Below are 4,161 nucleotides of genomic sequence, written 5' to 3'. Positions count from 1 at the left end.
CAGCTAGCTTCTCACGTATGGAACTTAGTATGTAGCACCTGTCTACTACAGGAATTACTAGGATATCGCTGGATTGAGCTTGGAGGCACTAGTCTTGTATGCCGGGATTTTCCACTTACCTCTCACAACACTTCAGTCACGCATCGAGCCTAGGCCTGTTAGCAGTGAAGTGTACCTGCAGGCAGGATGTGGAAAGTACAGGCCAAAAGCTCAACTCTCAGAAGTGTGTATGCTTTGCAGGCCGATGTCTGCTAGACAGTTATCGAGGCGAGGTATACCCGAGCTACACTCTAATTGAACAAGGACGTTGGCAATCGTTGTATTGAACTCAGATACACGTGAGTACAGGCCTCATGCTTCCACATGCATTTCTCACAACCTCTCCCAGCACCTAATATAAGGATGTTAGCAGCTATGTCTACAGGCCGGCAGGATGCGGGAGGGTCCTGTCTTGAATTCAGCTCTCAAAAGGAAGCATGCCTCGAAGCCGAAAGTCAGGAGGTTCAATGAATACCGCTCTACTGCACCTGGAGACACAACCATTGAAGCCTTCAACTTGCCCCCTGCGTCCCATGAGCTTCTGGCATACATCTCTAGTGAGGATGTTCAAAACTCTATCTGCAGGCAGTGTGGAACTGTGAGGGACTACGTGGGGTCTCACCTCTCAGAATCAAGTTCCCCTGGACACTGCGTTCAACTAGCTTCTCTTGTATGGAAGTAGTAGCAATGTATGAGAGGAATTCCTCGGTAGTCGCTGGATTGAGTTTCAAGACACATGTCTCCTGGCCTGCACCTTCCAATTGCCTCTCACACAACTTCTGTCCCGCAACAAACCTAGGCCTGTTAGAAGCGAAGTGTACATGCAGTCAGTGTGGGACCCAGGAAATTTCTTTTTATTTATTTATGATAGTCACACAGCGAGAGAGAGATAGAGAGGCAGAGACATAGGCAGAGGGAGAAGCAGGCTCCATGCACCGGGAGCCCGACATGGGATCGATCCCGGGTCTCCAGGATCACGCCCCTGGCCAAAGGCAGACGCTAAACCGCTGCGCCACCCACGGATCCTGGGACCCAGGAAATTTAACAAAAATCCCCTACTCCTGGACAAGCAGAGGAGGACAGATGCCATTTTGTGCTACAGCTGTCACCCTCTGTATGACCCCTACATAACCTGCTTATTGCTTAAGGTGCTGCCCCACCCTAGTCAAGCTTTTGGGCACACGCTACTCAGAAATCGGCCCATAACAATGTAACCCTGCTTTATGCCAGCCAAAACTGCGCGCCAATTCTGACCAAAGTAATAGGCCAGCTCAAATGGATACTATAGGGTAAGATGTAATTCAATCGGCCACCTGCGTGTGGACCGACATGACTGTGCAACTTTCTGTGTATCCCATGGGCCACTGCCCCTATAAAGCTGCTATGCCTTAGTCTTGGGGTCCAAGTCCCTGCTCCGCTGTGTCAGGTATACTTAGACCCACGCTCCAGCTTGTGAATAAACCCTCTTGTGTTTGCATCGGTGTCGGCTTCTCGGTGGTTTCTAGGATTCACAATCTTGGCCACAACATTTGGGGGCTCGTCCGGGATCTGAGAGACCTCCAGGACCTTATCCGGAGGATTTCACGCGTGGTGAGTGCACTCAACTTTTTCCACCTTTTGCGTGCATATTCTCTAAGAGCTCTAACCTGTAGGAATTCCAATCTGTATTAGGTCAGCATTGACTTAGGCGGATGCGCTGGTGGGCCATCAACCGGGGGTCTTGAGGAGACGTCCCTTGCCCCTGCCTGGAGGATGGAGGTCCTATCTGTAAGGAGGATGGAGGTCCTCATCTGTATGGAGGATGAGCGTCCTCATATGTAAGTAGGATGGGGTCGTCATCTGTATGGATGACGGGGGTCCTCATCTGTAAGGAGGACGGGGCTCCTCATCTGTATGGAGGACGGGGTCCTCATCTGTAAGGAGGACAGGGGTCCTCCTCTGTATGGAGGACAGGGGTCCTCATCTGTAAGGAGGACGGGGGTCCTCATCTGTATGGAGGACGGGGTCCTCATCTGTAAGGAGGACGGGGGTCCTCATCCGTAAGGAGGACAGGGGGTCCTCATCCGTAAGGAGGATGGGGGTCCTCGTCTGTATGGAGGACGGGGGTCCTCATCTGTAAGGAGGGCTGGCTGCCAGCCCTTCGGATTACTTTCTGTCTTGTCTCCGCAGCTGCACTAGAACGTTTGTCTGTTACTGTGCTCTTCTTACCTCTTTGCACGCTGGTCTGTGTTACCTGTTTGTGTGCTGGTCTGTGTTACTGTGTTCTTGTTAACTGTGTGTTTGACTGTGTTATTTGTGAACTGTCATAACTGTCTGTGCCTTGGTGTGGACGGGGGACATAATGGGACAGATGCAAACCATACCCTTGTCTCTTATGCTCTCCCACTTCTCGGATGTTAGGGAAAGAGCTCTTATTGTGAGCATAGACATACAGAGAGAGAGATTCCAAATTTATTGCATATCAGAATGGCCAACCTTTGACGTGGGATGGCCCCGAGAAGGAAATTTTCACCTACCTATTATCTTACAGGTTAAGGCCGTGAACTTCAGGGACAAACCAGATGGCCACCCTGACCAGATGCCCAACATCCTGGCCTGTCAGGACATGATCGAGAATTCCCCTCCTTGGCTAAAACCCGTTTTTACTCCCCAAAGCACACAACTCGCCTGAAGGTAAGGAGAGACTCCGGGTCCACCGCCAGACTCTAATGGCAGGTCTCCAGGCTGCCGCGTGCAAGACTACCAATCTGGCCAAGGTCTATGATGTGAGACAGGGTAAGGATGAGAGTCCAGCAGCCTTCTTAGAGGGAGCAATAGAGGCTTTTAGGCAGTACACCCCTATGAACCCAGAAGCCCCGGAAACAAGGCCGCAATTATCATGGCTTTTGTTAACCAGGCCGTTCTGAACATTAAAAAGAAATTGCAAAGAGTAGAGAGACTGGGAGAGAAGAGCTTGCAGGACTTAGTGACAATAGCAGAACGAGTCTATAATAGAAAAAGTCCGGAAGAACTGCATGTTACCACCCCACACGCTATTAAAGGGGTACTCAAACAGCCCCCAGACAGCTGGATCAGCAATGCCCATCTGACCCATTATCAGAGCCTACTGCTAAACCCCACCAGAATTTTATTTAAGCCACCGACAACCCTGAATCTGGCAACGCTACTCCCTAACCCAGACTGGGACCCCCCTCTGCATGACTGTCAAGAAATTTTGGCACAGGTGTACGGAATCAGAGCTGATCTCCAGGACCAGCCACTGCCGAACGCCAATGCCACCTGGTACACGGACGACAGCAGTTTTGTCCGAGAAGGAGTCCGATTTGCGGGGGGCAGCCATACCATAACCACGGAGACAGAGACCGTCTGGGCGGAGCCATTGACAGCCTAAATGTTGGCTCAATGGGCAGAACTGATCCCACTGGCCAAGGCACTGACCATGGAGGAAGGTAAACGAATAAACATCTACACCGACAGCAGGTACGCCTTTGCCACCGCTCACATTCGCGGAGCCCTTTACAGAGAGAGAGAGAGCTTCTGACAGCAGAGGCAGACTGTTAAAAACAAAACGGAGATTCTTGAACTCCTGAGGACCCTCTGGCTGCCCAAGGCCCTAGCCATCATCCACTGTCCGGGGCACCAAAAGGCAGACACACCAGTAGCCAGGGGAAACCGGCTAGCCGATTTAAAAGCAAAGGAGGTGTCCCTTTTGGTGACCCAGGTCTTAGCAACCACGCTACCTGATCCGGGGGAACGGAACCTGCCGGACACCCCCAACTATAGTGATGCTGACTTACACTGGATCAAACGCTTGCCTATGACCCAGTGATTGTGTGGCTGGTGGAGGGCCACAGACTCCAGCATCATCTTGCCAGAGGAACTGGGACGGCGAGTCCTATCCAAAACGCATCGGAGTACTCACACGGGAACAAGGAAGATGGAAGACCTCATACGACATGCAAAGATCACTATTAAAGACTCTCGAGCAAAGATCGAGCAGATCGTGGCAAGCTGCCACTCATGCCAGTTACTAATGCCACCGCCCATGGATCTAACCCAGGCACTGGCTCCGGGGGGACCGCCCAGGAGCCTACTGGGAAGTGGACTTCACTGAGGTAAAAC

At 51.7% G+C, this 4,161-nt stretch overlaps 1 long non-coding RNA gene across 1 annotated transcript; it reads left to right on the top strand.

The window, feature by feature from the left end:
• The first annotated feature begins 1,412 nt into the window (after positions 1–1,412).
• LOC119878347 lies at positions 1,413–2,831 on the top strand. The gene is made up of 3 exons (XR_005386796.1): positions 1,413–1,629; positions 1,711–1,856; positions 2,570–2,831. It is a non-coding gene; the product is annotated as an uncharacterized LOC119878347 (long non-coding RNA).
• Positions 2,832–4,161: the final 1,330 nt, after the last annotated feature.

This window comes from Canis lupus, unplaced genomic scaffold (genome assembly GCF_011100685.1).
Source record: "Canis lupus familiaris isolate Mischka breed German Shepherd unplaced genomic scaffold, alternate assembly UU_Cfam_GSD_1.0 chrUn_S1533H1718, whole genome shotgun sequence".
In the NCBI taxonomy this organism is placed as follows: Eukaryota; Metazoa; Chordata; class Mammalia; order Carnivora; family Canidae; genus Canis; species Canis lupus.
Note: the sequence above shows the minus strand (reverse complement) of the source record. Positions and strands in the feature narration are given on the sequence as shown.